The sequence below is a fragment of the Dipodomys merriami genome, unplaced genomic scaffold (genome assembly GCF_024711535.1).
Source record: "Dipodomys merriami isolate MVZ:Mamm:240054 unplaced genomic scaffold, mDipMer1.0.p SCAF_190, whole genome shotgun sequence".
Lineage (NCBI taxonomy): Eukaryota > Metazoa > Chordata > Mammalia > Rodentia > Heteromyidae > Dipodomys > Dipodomys merriami.
This window is the reverse complement of record NW_027203271.1, coordinates 1,441,373-1,457,625: the sequence shown is the minus strand read 5'-3', so window position 1 is coordinate 1,457,625 and position 16,253 is coordinate 1,441,373. Positions and strand designations below refer to the sequence as shown.

The 16,253-nt window shown below is 34.9% G+C and overlaps 1 non-coding gene across 1 annotated transcript; it reads right to left on the bottom strand.

The window, feature by feature from the left end:
* Positions 1-14,428: 14,428 nt before the first annotated feature.
* On the bottom strand, positions 14,429-14,530 carry LOC138831277 (U6 spliceosomal RNA). The gene has a single exon (XR_011373201.1). It is a non-coding gene; the product is annotated as a U6 spliceosomal RNA (small nuclear RNA).
* Between the last annotated feature and the right edge of the window lie 1,723 nt (positions 14,531-16,253).

Genomic DNA, 16,253 nt, shown 5'->3' with positions numbered 1-16,253 from the left:
GGTTGGTATTGTTTGCCTTTAATATTTGTCATATATCATGCAAGGCTCCCCTTTTTACCATATCAGCTAAGAAATTTGTATTTATTCTGACTGTATATCCTTTATAAATAATCAGTCTTTTCTCCTGACAGATTTAAGAGTCCATTCATTGATGTCTAATGATCCTCTAATGGATTATGATGTGATGGTGGTTTGTTCTGTTCTGGTACACTCTGGTGTTCTAAAGGCTTCTCTTATCTGAATGAGCCTATCTCTTTGATTTCTCTGTCTTACAATTGGTTATTGTTTTAGGGCTTCTATCTCTTTATTAAAGCTTTATTTTAGGTCTTGTATGGATTTTCTTTACAACTTTTTATTTGGTGGGGACTTGGGAGGTATGTGTTTTAGCGATGTCTTCTCTCATATCTTTTAACTAGGCATCCATTTTTCCCTTGGACTCTCTTGCCTTCTCAGAATTTATTTTTCTTTGTGTTTGGAGTCTCCATGAATTATTTTGCTGATCTTTGCTTGGTCTCATCTTGTTCACAAATTTCCTTGTAGAGGTTTTGTATCTTTTCATTAATCACAATTTCCAGCAGTATTTTTAATGTATTTTGAAAACTATCTTCTAGGTAATTGATTGTTCTAATGCCTGTTTATTTACTGTGTGAATTTTGTTACCTTGGCATGACTTTTGTCATATTTTTCTGATTTGTTCTGTCCATTTGAAGTATTTCTTGGCTTCAATTTAGGGGATCTATGATCTTAAGAGGTGACTATGTTCTTGGTTGATATGCCAAGTGTTGCTTTGTTCTTCTGTTGTGATTTGCTTTTCTGGAATTAGGTTTTTGTCTAGACCATTAAGTGTAGGCGAAGAGATCAGTCCTGAGAGAGTTGTCAAATGAATACTAATGCTTCCAACGAAAGTTCCGACTATCCATTGGTAAGGTGAATTATGTGTGTTTATATGTGAGTGTCTCTGTTCATGAATTTTTTTCTCACGTGGCCCTTTCAGTTCCACACTGCAGTTGTGTTTTTGAATATGTTGGTCAATACAGTCACAGCAGTCACCTTCCTGGCTGGGTAACTTTTCATAGATTTCTGTTTTCTTGTGAAGACAGTATAAAATATTCTTTTGAATTGTGTATCTATATATAATTATACCTAACTTAGTGTGACACTCTAGAAATGGAGTACCTTCTAGGATTCTAAATCTCTGTTTCATTAGAGAAATCTAGGGTAATTTTCTGTTGTTATTCTGCCACTGTTTATCCTCTTCCTCTGGTTTATTTATGATATTGTGGATTTTTGTGACATAATTTAGGATTTGTGATGGTTGTATCAAGTTATTTTTGTTTTTCTGTTTGTGTTACTTTGAAACAGTGATTTCAGGCTTCTATGAAGAGACAGTAATAATATGAAATGTGAAGGGCTTAAAGCTTAAAGAGGCACAATGAAGGCCTAAGTAACTTCATTACAGGCTAGCAAACATCTTGTGAGGTATGAATTATGAAAATAACCATGGGTTGGACCCAGAAATGACACAAAAAGGAAATCAATTCCTGGACAACTGAGACATAAACAATCCTTGGTAAAGCCACAGAAATTTTCTCCAAATGCATTTACCAAACATTGGTTAGCCATGCAGGACACGGTGACCCAGTGGCCAGACACTTCCTGTCAATCCCACCTCAATAATATTAGCCAATCACATATGTATAACTTAGTTTGCTTAAAATGTTAATCAACCAAGTAATTTCTCATGTAAATCTTCCTCAAAGTAGTTTGTTCAATACTCTAAAAACTGTGCTGATTCTATGTTTTGGGTCTCTTAGTGTCATGGGTTACCGATTGCACAGGGTACCAGCCTGGAGCTTGCAAATAAAAGACTCCTTTGTTATTTGCATTGGTCGAGGTCTCTGGTGGTCTTCGGGAGGTCTTGAGTATAGGTAAGACAAATGTAAGTTATTACATTGAAAGAAAGAGAGCAGATATTTTAACCTATTTGCTACAAGTAAATTAATATTAAACAAAGCTAATTAACTCTTATTTACTCTTCAGAGGTTGAGTATAGTACTCTTGGATAACTTGGAGGAAAAGACTGTAGACTGATTACAATTGATGCCTTTCACAGAAATTACTGGCTAAACATTCTTCTTCAGAAAGGCAAATGCTCCATTTTTTTCATATTAGTATCATAAAATCATAACATCTGCATGTTGAATTGTTTTCCTCTGCTTTTTTTAATACCATTCTTCATCCATTAGGTATCTAGGACTTGGTATGACCCGTTCCTTAAAATACCTATATTGCTTATATTGTGATATAAATCTCAGTAATATTAATATGAATTTATCTCTGAGTCTCATCTTGAGCTACATTCATATGTAATTTACGCAGTTTCAAGCAAGAAACCTATTTTACTCTTTTCTGTTCTTTAAAAAATAAATCTATTATCTTTAGAAATATATTCTAAAGAAAATATGTTCTTTTATATTGTTCCAGTAAACATCATTTATTTCTAGTACTTTTACTGAAATAAATATAAAGTATGTCACATGGAGACAACCCCCCCTTATCACTTTAAAGTATATCCTTGGGGACTATTTTATATATAAAAATAACTAAGTGCAATGCACATGTTTATACATGAATCATCTAATGGTTAAGTCAATTAGACACAAGAACTATCATACCACATCAAGTCTCAATTTACTTAAAGGCACATTTTTCATGAATATCACTCATTTTTAGAAAATGACTAGTCACAACAAAGTTTATATTTCAAATTTAAAAAATAAAAATTACACGCAGATTTGATGTGAATATCCTGTTTCCAGGAATACATTTATTCAGCAAACAGGGAAACAAAAATATAAGGGTTTGTCATATAGAAAGAAAGATGTAAAGCATAATGTCTTTCCTTAAGATGATACATACATGAAAATCATGTCATTTATTCAAAGATACTATAGAAATTCATGAACAGATTTGTGATAAGAAGTGATAAGTAAGCAAAGTAACTGGAAACCTGTATTTGTAAATAGTGCTTTCAATATATGATGACGTTTTCAATAAATAAGCCTATAGATGATGATTTTGTATCTGTAACACACATCCAGTATTTTAGACATACTCCCATTGTCTTCCCTAAGTTCTTGATCAATATTATTCTCTCTTGGTTTCCACATCCAATAAATTTTAGTATTTTGCAACGGTGTCTAAAGTCATGGAGTTTGACTTGGATGTGAAGTTTGAGGATACTGTATTCAGGGTATTAATTGGCCTGTAGCAGCCAGGAACTTATTGTGAATACACAGACACACGGGATACTAAGAATTAGGGACTTGATCTCGGGGAAAGATAAAGGTCCAGGCAAGATCTTGAAGCTGAGATAAAGCAATGCAGCAAACATCAATCAACTATCATTACAAGGGAATGGAACTTATCTCTGATGTGTCTGGTTGGCAGTTGTGTGTGTGCGTGTTTGTGTGTGTGTGTGTGTGTGTGTGTGTGTGTGTGTGTGTGTATATGTGTGTGTGTGTAGAGAATTTTAGTGTGGCTTCTATATTTACAGTCCGTAGAGCATTACTTGCTAAGGAGAAGGTGCCTTTACCAGAGCTCCGATACCACTGTCATCACTTTTTACTGCAAAAAAACCACTTGCTTAATCTCTAATTAAAAAGGGAAAAATAAACTAACATCTTAGATGATTGTTTTGAAAATTAATTGGCAAATTGAAGGCCAAAGGGAGAAATTGGAGATTAATATAATCTTTTTCCTCTCTTCTGATTATTAAACCACAATAGCTGTGATTTTCAGGAATCTCCTGTAATGTACTTACTGCTGAATTATTAGTATGTTTAATAATATGAAACACATGATAGAGAAATAGATCAGCCAGCAAGCACAAAAAACTAGAGATAAGATCGAGCTTTTGAGCAGGGTTGCCACATCTTTTAGGAATGCAGTTCCTTCATATGAATTTCAAATTTCATGGCTTTCCCTGTGTGAATAAATGGCAAGAAAGTACTATAGAAACAAAATTCCTGTTCAGCCAAGTAGAAAGTGCTTATGTTCCCATCCTCATGTGGCAAATTTCAATTCCATAAAGAGCCTTTGTTAGAATGCTTTCATTTAATATACTTTAGCACATCATCCTTCCCTGTTGGAGACAGGAAAAAAAGATAATTTTGTTTGAATATTATCTTATGTAAGTTAGTGTGTACCGGCATGATTTGTATAATTACAGAAGTTTGTAATAAATATAAGTAGGGATCATGTCACAACTATAAAATATAATTAAAATCACATAAGACTAGAAGTCACAGAATTTTGTGCATGAAAAAATACATTAGATTAGTTGCAGAATTTCTATTTTGAGACAGACTTTATATTAAAATATAAAGCACTTTACTAAGGGTTGAAACATTTTATTGAAAAATATATATTTCTTAGAGATATTTTGCTTCATATTTTAAGAAGAAAAATCGTCTCAAAGTAATTATTTTTTAAATTTTTTTCCCGTTTCCATGTGATTAACCTCCAAATTAGAAATCCAGATATTTAATTCAAATTAGCCAAAAATATTTATTGAGTATAAGAACCTTCTGCTCTCTACATTCTTCACACTAACTTTACCAAATATGATGAGTCTGAAATAATCAGTCTCTTTGTGACCTGTGTTGATATTATTTACAATGTAAGCAAAATGATTAAAAAGTAGTATTTAGTTTAGCTTGATTGCTCTGAAGAGACAACAAATGATATAATCAAAGGCTAAAACTGAGTAGATTTAAAATTTAGAATTCAGGAAATGTTTTTGACCACACTGGTTACTAACCATTATTTAATCTTAACTGGAACATTGAGAATAACCATAAGCCTAAGTGTAAGTAGATTCTAAAATTAATAGCAATACTCTAGTTCACATTCATTCTAATTCTTACCTGGCTTAATATGAAATTTACTATCAGGGGCTGGGAATGTGGCTCAGTGGTAGAGCGCTTGCCTTGCATGCTCGAGGCCCTGGGTTCGATTCCTCAGCACTACACAAGTAAAAAGAAAAAAGCCGGAAGTGGTACTGTGGCTCAAGTGGTAGAGTGCTAGCCTTGAGCTGAAGAGCTGAGGGACAGCACCCAGGCCCAGAGTTCAGGCCCCATGACCGGACCCCAAAAAAAAAAAAAAGAAATTTACCTTCAATTTGACCCTCATTTTTTTCTCTTACATTCTAACCCTAACCATGGCTAGAATCCTAACCATAACCTTGACACTAATGGTATCTCAAATCTAAAATTTATGAAAAACGCTTGTTTGTGTCATTCTAACTGATATTCCACTTGTAATTCTTAAAATAAATTGCAGGTTTTCCTAAACCCTATAGATTTTCTCATTCTTAACTTTGAACCTATCTTGTTCCATAAGAGGAATCATTATACCCATTGATCTCAAATCCTAATATTATGAAATACATTGTACTTCCATTATCCCAGCTATTCCTGAATTCCTAGAACCTAAAATAAGTTCAAATTTACTTAACATTTAACCCATTCCTTTTTTTTTCTTTTTGTTGGGCGTGCAGATTGGTCTCTGGGCCTGGGTAGGATCCCTGAGCACTAGGCATGGGCAAGATCCCGAGTTCTTTAGCTCAAGGTGTGCACTTTACCACTTGAGCCACAGCACCACTTTCAGGTTTTCTGGTGGTTAATTGGACATAAGAGTCTCACAGACTTTCCTGCCAGGGCTGGCTTTGAACTGCATTCCTCAGAAATCAGATTCCTGAGCAGCTGTGATAATAGGTGCAAGCCACCAGTTTAACCAAGTTCTTTACTCTTTCCTCAACCCCCTTTAACCAGAAACCTAATCTTAATCACAATCTAAATTAACACCAAATGGTTAATGTAAGGAAAATTGTCTGGATTCTATTCAATCACACATTTTATTGCTTCTGCTTCTGAGTGAAAAACTAAATTTTACCCTAATCCTATCCTTCGCTAACCCTAACAAGAACTAAAACAGCAATTCACAATTTAAACCAAATAATATCTGAATGTTAAAAGTAACACAGACGTTGGTTTTCATTCATTCTAACTTTGATATCATTCATTCTTCTTAAAACATATTGCAGTTTTACACAATATCTTACATCTTTTTCTCATCCAAACCCCAGCTCTACCTGGAACACCTTGTTGAATCCTAAACCTACAGATAACTGAATCAAAATGTTAATAGCAAGCCTCTATTTCACATTTATCCCAACTCTTGCTAGGTATGTAGGTCTAAATTTTACTTGCATTTTGAACCTAAAGTTTTTAAAGTGTTTTCCTATTTCCTGTCAGGTTTTATTTTGCATTTTTTAAAATTTTAGTTATTGTAAAATAGGCTGACAGAGGGATTATGGTTATATGTGTAAAGTAATGAGTACACTTCTTGATGAACATTGTTACCCTCTTCTTTGTTGTTCTCCCACTATAACTTCCCTCTCCCACCTCTCTCACTCCTCTTTCCCAATGGTGTAAAGTTCATTTTCAATATAGTGTGTTGTGAGTATCATTGTTGCAATGGGTCATCTTGTGTTGAACCTAAATTTTCTTTTTCTCTAACCCTAATTCTAATTCTGTCTGGGATCCTAACCCTAACCATAATAATAACAATGGCCCAATTCAAAAGATAAGAAAAAATATTAAAGTTTTTATTCATCCTGTTGATTCACTGTACATATTGAATTAAGCTGCAGTTCACCTTAAATCTTCCAAATTAGATTATATGTGCGTATTTAAAGATGTTATTTTATGTGAAAAACAGAAATCTTTGGAGGAAGGAGTAATGAAAAGGAAATAGAGGGAGTATAATCAAATGCTTTAAATATATTTTGGAAAGAGCATAAGGAAACTGTCACTTCTGATAATTAATAGCCATTAACAAAATAACTAAAAATTAATAAATAAATAACACACTGCCATCTAGTGTTCTTTAAGAGAGCCATAATATGTCTTGTGAATAAAATATTTGTGTTAAATAAACTTTGTTCATGCATAATTCATATTGCCATTGGCCAATTATTTAACTTAATCAATAAATATATATCAAATAAAATTCCATGATAAAAAATATAAATCAGTTAGTCATTGTTTGATAAAATGTAGTCATGTGCTACTGAGAAAGACGTGTATTCTTATGCTGCTGAGTGAAATATTGGGTAGATGTCTCTTAAATCTAGTTGATCTATGCAGCTGTTTAGATCTGCAGTTTCTCTGTTGAGTTTTTGCCGAGTTGTTCTATCTAGTGGGGAGAGTGGTGTGTTAAAATCCCCAACAATTAATGTCTTTGGATCTATGTGGGATTTGAGGGAAAGTAGTGTTTCTTTGATAAATTTGGGTGCTCCATTGTTTGGCGAATAGATATTTAGAATTGTAATATCCTCCTGAAGGAGAGATCCCTTAATTAGTATGTAGCGTTATCTCTTCTAACCAATTTCTATTTGAAGTCCATTTTATCTGATATTAGGATTGCAACTCCCGTCTGTTTTGGGGGGCCGTTTGCTTGGTAGATTTTGCTCCAGCCTTTAACATCGAAAATGTGTTTGTTTTTACGGGCAAGATGTGACTCCCGAAGGCAGCAGATAGAAGGATCTTGTTTTATAATCCAACTAGACAGTCTATGCCGCTTAATTGGAGAGTTCAGTCCGTTAATGATAAGAGATAGGACTGAGAGGTATTTGAGAGTTCCTGCCATTTTATCCACCTTCTTGGGGGCTGCAAAAACTGGGTTCTTCCTATGGTTCTTGGATTCTCAGTTTGGGTGCAGTTTCTTGGCCTTTATTGTGGTCTTGTTGACTTTCTCTTTATAGGGCATCTTTAAGAATCTTTTGTAGGGCTGGCTTGGTGGAGATATACTGTTTCAATTTTTCTTTGCTATGGAAGGTTTTTATTTGGCCTTCAGTTATGAAGGAGAGTTTAGCTGGGTACAGTATTCTTGGTTGATAGTTGTTTGATTTTTACAGCTTGGCATACATCATTCCAGGCTCTTCTTGCTTTGATTGTCTCTGCTGAGAAATCTGAGGTGATTCTAATTGGTTTCGCTTTATAGATGATTAATCTTTTCTCCTTGACAGCTTTAAGGATCTTTTCCTTGGTCTGAGTTGATCCTGTGTGGATTATAATGTGATGGTCGGATGTCCTATTATGATCTAGTTTATTTGGGGTTCTAAAAGCTTCTTGTATCTGAATAGGCTTATCTTTTTGCATGTTTGAGAAGTTCTCTGTTAGGATCCTGTTAAAAAAATTTCCTAGACCATTACCTTCTGTTTCTAGGTGCACCTCTACACCCATTTTCCTAAGATTAAGCCTTCTGATGGTGTCTTCCAAGTGTTGGATAGATCTATCGTATTTCTTGGACTTGTCTTGGATGCTTGTATGGTCTTTCTCTATAATATCTAGGCTGTCTTCAATCCCCGAGATTTGATCTTCTGCATGGTCTACCCTGCTGTCAAGACTTTCTACTTTGGTTTTTATTTCTTTTCCTTCTAATTGGTCAGCTAAGAAAAGTCCAGGACCAGATGGTTTGACAGCAGAATTCTTCAAGCCATCAAAGCAGAACTCACACCAATACTCCTCCACCTCTTCAATGAAATTGAAAGAGTAAATCACTACTGAACACATTCTATGAAACCATCATAACCCTCATCCCAAACATTTTCATATGGACTTCACCTCAGTCTACAACATTCCTTCATTATTCTGTCCCTGATGTTTTTATACTGTCAAGACATAATAAAACCAGTTTGATTTACAGCATGAGAAGTTATCCACCTGGCTGACTTTGAAGCAGAGCATGGTCAATAGAGAACATGCCTTCTGGTTTCTCATTACATGTAATGGCTTTTGTAATGATTGCATTCTATTTAGTATTTTAAAAAAAACTGCTGGCTAGTTTGTGACCATTTGGGTAAATGCCCCAAAGTGGTATTGTTGGATCATAGAGGAGCTCTATGAGGAAACTCCATACTAATTTCTAAAGCTGTTGAACAAGTTTACACTCCCAACAATAATGCATTAAGGTTCCATTCTGTCCACATCACCACCAGCATCTGTTGTTTTTAGAGTTCATGATTATAGCCACTCTAACTGGGGTGATGTGGCATCTCAATGTTGTTTTGATTTGCATTTCTTTTATGGCTAGAGAGGTTGAGCATTTCTTCATGTGTCTATTGGCCATACTTTTTTCCTCTTCAGAAAAGTTTCTCTTTAAGTCTTTAGCTCACTTATTTATTGGGCAGTTGTTTCTTTGAGGATTTGTCGTTGGGGGATTTAGTTTTTTTGGTTCCAGGTATATTTTAGATATGAGACCCTTGTCAATTACCAGCACAACTATGTTTATTGAAGCATTATTTATCATAGCTAAAATATGAAACAAACCCAGATGTCCCTCACTAGATGAAAGGATGAAGAAAATGTGATATATATATATATATATATATATATATATATATATATATATATATATATATATATATATACAATGGAATTCTATGTCTCCATCAGAAAGAATAACAATGCCCCATTTGTTAGGAAATGGAAAGACTTACAAAAAATATATTAAGCCAGGCCCAAAAAAACATAGGTAATAGGTCCCATGGTTTCCCTTATTTGCAAAAACTAGTATATGTCTGAGACAAGCAGAAAAGGGCAGATAAGTTGATGTTAGATGAAATGAACCCCAAGATAAGGATTCAATTGTTTTTTTTCTTTATTGCAATTGTTTCAAACATTTACCAGATGATTTCTTTGTTGATTTGTATGTCCATCCCCCATGGTATAACCCATGCTTTCACTGTATTTGTTGTTGGTATAACTTGTGGAGGGGAAGGGAAAAAAACAAATCATTTAAATAGGGATGCAGGTGGACTCATTGTAATAATGAGATGTACAAATCCTTATTTCGAAAAATGAACTTTACAACCTTGGTGGGATGGGGAGTGTGGGGGGAGATGCGAAGGGATGGGAACAAGAAGCAAAGGAGGCAACAATGCTTGATAAAAAATATACTCATTATCTTGCCCATGTAATTGTAATTGTTATTCCTAGAAATTTATGTTAAGTATTTCACAAGTTTTTTTTCTCTTAATTCTTAAGAAAACATTTGCTATAATTCTAATATTATTACCATTTTAGTGTTAGGAAATATTGTAATTAAAGGCACTAAGTTCATGGCCCAAAGACACACAGTGGGGAAGGAAATGATTCAAAATTTCAAAAAGTAAACAATAAAAAAGTAGGTAAAATCCTCTCCATTCCCTTACTCTCTCAACTCAATATTCATGCTGTCCAAGAAATAATAGCATAGCAATTATTGCCCACGTTAATTGTTTTTTTTTGTTAAAAAATATATATTTATTTCAGTTTTTAGATGCTTCAGATGTTACAGGCCATCATGATTTAAATATGAGGGAAAAACATTTTAGAAAGGATAAGAACCTTTTGTTTAAAGACTGAAATATAAATTGTTCATTCACTTTTAAGAAACAAAGTTCACAATAACCTATTAAAAAAAACAATCATTTTTCCCCCTTAACTTAATGGAGATTTCTCTCTAGTGAAGCTTTTTGTAAGAAGATAAAATTTTTCATTTTCTTGAGACTGAATTGATGAAAGGGCATATGGTGTCCCCAAAAATGTCTGATGAGTAAGAACATTAAAATGACTAAACTGATGGGACACATTTAATTCATTATGATAAACCCAAGAATGGCTATATGAATCTTGTTCTGAATTGCTGTCCTCTCCTTCAGAGCCCACGGTAATTGTTTTCTGTCACATTTTGTCTTCAACAAAGTGTTGGTAACATTGGGTTATCATGCTCAGAGCTGAGCTCATAAATTGAAGTCTAAAGAGAGACAAATTTCTTCTGTTCCACAGTTCCAGTATACATTTTAAAAAGTACTAAAGGGCTGGGAAGGTGGCTCAGTGGTAGAGCGACTGCCTTGCATGCATGAGGCCCTGGGTTCGATTCCTCAGCACCACATAAGCAAAAAAGAAAAAAGGCGGAAGTGGCGCTGTGGCTCAAGTGGTAGAGCACTAGCCTTGAGCTGAAGAGCTGAGGGACAGTGCCCAGGCCCAGAGTTCAGGCCCCATGACTGGACCCCCCCCCAAAAAAAGTACTAAAACTAGCTGGTAGCTGGTGGCTCACACTTATAATCCTGGCTACAGAGGAAGCTGAGATCTGAGGAATGCGCTATAAAGCAAGCCCAGGCTGGAAAATCTGTGAGACTCTTATCTACAATAAACTACCAGGAAAGCAGAAGTGGCACTGTGGCTCAAGGGGTAGAGCACTAACCTTTAGCTGAAAGGCCCAGGGAGAGTGCCCAAGTCCAGAGTTCATGCCGCATGACCAAATTTTAAAAAAAAAGATTAAAACGTTTAAATACCATCACTTACTGTCTTTTAAGAATCCAAAAATGAAATAAATTCACATATAATCACTCCAAAATGCTTTAAAAGTGGGAGATGATAAACAAGCCTCCATGAAGTAAATTTTCTTCTATTTTTTAAATTATTCTGAAAGCCTTGTGCTGGTTGGTCACACCTGTAATCTTGTCTACTCGGGTATCTGCTCAGGAACTTGAGATCTGTGGATAACCGTTCGAAGCCAATCAGGACAAAAAATATTCATGAGATTATTTAAAAAAAATTACAATGGAATTCTATGCCTCCATCAGAAAGAATGACATTGCCCATTTGTTAGGAAATGGAAAGGCTTGGAAAAAATTATATTAAGTGAAGTGAGCCAGGCCCAAAGAAACATAGGTTCCATGGTTTCCCTTATTTGCAATATCTAGTATATGTATGAGTCAAGCAGCAAAGGTCAGATAATGTGATGTTAGGAAAATGAACCCTTACATATGTATTTAAATGATTTTTTCTTTCATGAATTTTTTTCTAACGCATTTATAAAATTATTTCTTTCTTGCTTTGTATATCCCTCCCCCACAGTATAACCCCTGCTTTCACTATATTTGATGTGGTTATAATTTGTGGAGGAGAAGGGGAAAAACAAGTCATTTAAGGATACAGGTGGACACGTTGCAGCAATGAGAAGTACAAGTTGTCCTGTCAAAAACGAATTTTACAAATTTGGTGTGGGGGGGAGTATGGGGTGGGGGGGGGTGGGGGGAGGCTGGGAAGGGAAGTGAAGGGTAAACAAAGGAGGAGGCTGCAATGCTTGATAAGAAATGTACTCATTATCTTGCCCATGTAATTGTACCCCCTCTGTACAGTATGTTCACAATAAAAATAATGAAAATATTAAAAAAAATTAATGAACTAGCAAAGAGCCAAGAATGGAGATGTAGCTTATATAGTAGCTCATCAATCTAGAGAGGAATGGCCTAGCGGGACCTTGATGCACTGAATTCAAACTCTGAGAACAAAAATGCGCAGGCATGCACACACACACACACATACACAAACACACATTTATTCAAAATATCTGCATATCAGTGTTTTGTATTAATTTCTTTGTTAACGATATTATATGGGTAAAATAGGGGAAATATTCTCTTCCATCCCATAACATTTTTATATTTTTTATTGTAAAAGTACTGTACAGAGTGGTTACAGTTACATGAATAGTTCATTTCCTATCAAACATTGTTACCTCCTCCTTTGTTTTCCCCCCGCCATCCCTTCCCTCCCAGCTCCACAAGTACACTCCCCTCCCCCGCCCTCCTAAATTGTAAAGTTCGTTTTTCAACATACTGTCTTGTGCGTCACATTGTTGCAATGGGTCATACTGTATCCTTATTTTACTATTTTGTTTTTTCCCTTTCCATCCCCAAATTAGAGAAGTGTATATGCAAGATGGAGGTGCACCAACATCAGATACAGTGAAAACAGGGCTTTAACTGTGTGGGATGCACATATAAAAATCACATCATACATTATAAATATATTAGAAACCACAGGAAGGAATACAAAACCACTTGTGTCCTTATCATGGGGTTCATTTACCTTAACATCATCTTATCTATTCATATGCACATGCTTTTGACCTTTTTTTTTTAATGGTGAAAATACCATACAGAGGAGTTACAATTACGTGGAAAATGTAATGAGTACATTTCTTATCAAGCATTGTTGCCTACTCCTTTTTTTCGCCTTACCATACCTTCTTTGCTTATCCCAGATATGCATTAGTTATTGCAAATAAGGGATACCACAGGACCTATGATTCTTTTTTTTTATTGTGAAAATGCCATACAGAGGTGTTACAATTACATGCGTGAGTTATTGAGTACATTTTTTTTTATTGTGAGAATACTGACAGAGGAGTTACAATTACATGGGCAAGATAATGAGTACATTTCTTATCAAACATTGTTGCCTCCCCTTTGTTTCCCCTTCCCATCCCTTCCCACACTCCCCCACTTTCCCCACCCTGTCCTCCTCCCCCCAAAGTTGTAAAGTTCATTTTTTGACATAATAACTTGTATATCTCATTGTTGCAATGAGTCCACTTGCTCCTCCTTTGTTTCCCCTTCCCATCCCTGCCCATCTCCCACCCCCTACACCCACCAACCCCTCCCCCTCCATCCCCCCCCCCACTGTCCACATCCCTCAATACCTGGCCAAAATCATTTTTTGACATAACGACTTGTTCATCTCATTGTTGCAATGGGTCCACCTGCATCCCTTTTTCAACGATTTGTGTTTCCCTTCCACTGCACAAAGTATACCAACATCAAATACAGTGAAAACAGGGGCTTTAGCTTGCAGGAGGAACATACAAAGCAACAAAGAATTCATCTTATAAATATCTTAGAAACAATCGCAAGAAATAAAAACTATTTGAATCCTTATCTTGGGGTTCATTTTGCCTAACATCAACTTATATGATGTTTTCTGCTTGTAGCAGACACATACTAGTTATTGCAATTAAGGAATCCATGGGACCTATCTTTCTTTGGGCCTGGCTTACTTCACTTCTTTGAGCCTGGCTTAATTCACTTAATATAAATTTTTCCATGTCTTTCCATTTCCTAACTGGGTGATGTCATTCTTTCTGATGGAGGCATAGAATTCCAGTACACACACACACACACACACACACACACACACACACACACACACACACACACACACACACACACACACACACACACACATTTTCTTGATCCATTAGTTTACTGTGGGGCCTCGGGTTTGGTTCTGTATCTTAGCTTTGGTAAATAATGCTGCAATGAACATAGTTTTGCTGGTAGTTTTAGTATGGTCTTGTTTGTGATCATTTGGGTGAATGCCAAAATGGGATTGCTGGGACTTAGGGGCGCTCTATTGTAGTCTTTTGAGGAACCGCCATACTACTTTCCAGACTCTTCGAACAAGTTTAAACTCCCAACAACAATGCATTAAGGTTCCCTTCTGTCCACATCCCCTCCAGCATCTGTTCTTTTAAAAATCTAGAATGCTTCACGAAGTTGAGTGTCATCCTCAGTCAGGGGCTATTCTTCTCTTTATTGTTCCAATGTTAGTGTATGTGCTACTGAATTGAGCACAGAACATTTTTTATACATAAAGTGTAATTGATTTTCTTAAACTAGACAATTCCACAAAAATTTAATTCAAAAGAATTGTCGTGAAATTTTAGAATCATGTATTTCTTACATAAGAACACATTTAAGAATAAAGTCAAGTTTGACATGTCAAAAACAAAATAATACCAGATATTTGTTGTTCAACAGATCTGTAGAAGGAATTCAATTAATCTGTACAAGGAACCTGCCATAATGAACACTATAGAAAGTGTTAAGGTTTGTTAAAAGTTTTAATGTTTTAAATATGTTTAATTTTGGGAATTTGCTCATATATGCCAAAATTAAGACTATTTAGCAGGTTATAAAACTTTTTCATAAAGCATTTAAGATTCATGGTACATACTACTAAATATGTACATTTCAGAGTTTATAGAAACATTACTAATGAGAAGTTGCAAAGTGTTTGTGTAAAGAAGCAGATTTAAGACATTAACTGCACAGTTTCTGTTAAAATTTAAAGGCTTCTTTACTTTATATATTAGTGAGGAACAAATGATGGTATAAGCCATATACAAATGATGAGATGAACCATAAATAATAATCTTAATAATAATAATAATAATAATAATAATAATAATAGTAATCTTTAAAGGCTACTCATAGCCTATAAAATTCTTGTTGAACATCATAGACTTAGGCAGTTTTAAATGTACAGCAATATGAGAAAATAATAAATCGAATATGTAGTACATTTCAAATACTGGAAACAGTGGTAATTGTTTTTTTTATTTTATTAATCATTAATATTTATGTATTGGTTTTCCTTATTTGTAGCATTGTTTTCCTTGTTGTAATATAAAACAACTTTATGTAAGTCATCATTAGGAAGTACTTTGAGAATGTTATTGGGATGGCCACACTGTTTTTTTATAGGTATATGTGAATTTACAAAGAGCAAAATTAATAAGAACAAAATATTGATTAAAATTTTATCAATTAGAATCTGAATCAGGAGTGTTGATAAATGTCCACACCTAAAATCTTAGCCCTAGACTGAAGCACTAGTGTTACAATGTTGAGCACACAAAAGTGAGAGACTGTGTTTTGTTTTGTTTTTGTTGGTTTTGGGGCTTGAACTCTGGGTCCTGGGTGCTGTCTCTCAGCTCTTCAGCTCAAGGCTAGTGATACTACTTGAGTCACAGCAGCTCTTCCATCTTTTTCTGCTTATGTGGTGCTGAGGAGTCAAACCCAGGACCTCATGCATGCAAGGCAAGCACTCTACACTGAACCACCCTCCCAACACCTGAGAGACTGTGTTTTAAAAAATCATCTAAACAACATTTACTTTCTGTTTTGTGTTATATAATGAAATAAAGAATATCTTTTTGTATTTTTGAATGGTCATACTTCTAAATTTATATTAAATTCAGTCACTTTATCCTTTTCAAAGTCATGTAATATCTCAGAGTTTGCTTCTGTAAAGATTGTTTTTGCATTGGTAATTTATTTTGAATCATTTTTATTTTTTATCAAAATCACTTTATATTTTATGGTGTTTTGTGTTTTTTTAAGTGTGAAAATACCAGACAGAGGGGTTACAATTAAATGGGCAAGGTAATGAGTACATTTCTTATCAAGCATTGTTGCATACTCCTTTGTTTCTCCTTACTATCTCTTCCCATCTCACCCCCCTTTCGTCTCATTTTCCCCTCCCCTTTCCCCAACCAAAGTTGTAAAATTTGTT